Source organism: Pavona decussata, unplaced genomic scaffold (genome assembly GCF_977016875.1).
Source record: "Pavona decussata unplaced genomic scaffold, jaPavDecu1.1 SCAFFOLD_140, whole genome shotgun sequence".
Classification (NCBI taxonomy): Eukaryota; Metazoa; Cnidaria; class Anthozoa; order Scleractinia; family Agariciidae; genus Pavona; species Pavona decussata.
Genome location: NW_028145553.1, coordinates 2662501 through 2663844, shown reverse-complemented (window position 1 = coordinate 2663844; position 1344 = coordinate 2662501). Strand labels below are relative to the sequence as shown.

Below are 1344 nucleotides of genomic sequence, written 5' to 3'. Positions count from 1 at the left end.
TATGCAGAGAAAAAGCAAAAAAACCGTTTATTCCAGGTATCTATATGGGGTACTTTAAAAGTTTCTAAACCTGTCTCAGCAGACTACTTGCTCCAGACAGTCACCTAATGTGTTGTTTCTAAACACAATGCAGAGAGAGAGAACAGCTGCATGCAGCTTAGACTGAAATTATCAAACGTGAACTAAATCTTTGAAAATTAATCCTTAATTGTACGAGGACTCATTACGGTTAATTTTTTATAACATAGAGGGCAAAATTTTCTTAAAACTATCGAGGAACTTCGTTAACAAAACAAGCAAACAATTCACCTGTTTTCTAGCGTACAAAGACGAAACGAGAAAAGTTGATTGTCATGTACATGGAATTAAGAGAAAATACAAGTTTAATTTCATGCGCAAACTATTAACAATTAAATCAAATGTAAGGCATCAATAATTTTGAATCACTAGCACTGTGAAGCTTTCTAGCGCTTGAAATTAAAATCACGCGATTACAGATCGATAAAAAAAGAAAACCGTGGATCCAAAGAAGGACTTGTAGAGTAATTTCTTCCACTGAATTAGACCTGCTCCTTCGTCCTATCAACTAAAGAGCACTGTTATTAGAGAGATTAAAAATCCTGTTTACGGCGAACGACAAAGATGAGATTCGCGTTTATTTTTTCTTGAAACTACTCAACTTTACTAAGAAACTGAAAACAGCGAGCGGCAAATGAAGGCTTAACATGGGTATGTGGTCGTTTCTGCCGTTTGCCATAAATGCAATTCTTAATCTCTCTATTATTGTTCGGTTATCTTTCATTGTAAGAAGCCGTAGCGAGCCGGGTGAAAGCACTCAGTCGTAGCGGCCATGAATGTTTTCAGTTTTTCAACCAAACAAATCCGACCAATTTTTTTTGTATTCGACACAAGTAAATTGTTGCTGTTTCTTGTAAGAAACGAAAGTTCATCTTTAGGAATTTTCTTTGTAGCTGTAGCACTTGAATTCCAACTATTTTTGGCTCAAACAATCCGGCTTAAAAGTCAAACTCCAAAGAACCTGAAAGAAGTCGTTGTTGTCGCGGCACAAAATGAGAAAACCAACAAAATGTAGAAATTGCGTGCTCAGTCAATCAGGAGCTAGTATTTTCCCCGCTAGACCAATCAGGAGTGAGTAATTTTGCCCTCTGAAAAAACATGCCCTCTGTTTCGACCAATCAGCGTTCAGTAATTTTGCCCTCTATGTTATAAACCTTTTTAAACCATCGCTAAAGCACCGAGAAAAACCTGTCCTGACGCGTTCATAGACTGCCGAAAACTGAGAAGAAAAACACACTGAGGAAACCTTGCAACGTGTTAAGGACT

General features: G+C 37.4%; 1 protein-coding gene across 17 annotated transcripts in view; it reads right to left on the bottom strand.

The window, feature by feature from the left end:
• LOC146467016 (uncharacterized) overlaps positions 1-1344 on the bottom strand; it is a 23542-nt gene continuing 22198 nt past the window's right edge. For all 17 annotated transcript variants that reach the window (XM_085126456.1, XM_085126461.1, XM_085126460.1 and 14 more), the window contains one exon: positions 1-1344. This exon is cut by the window's right edge and continues 1912 nt beyond it. The gene's annotated coding sequence lies outside the window, so the exon portion shown is untranslated.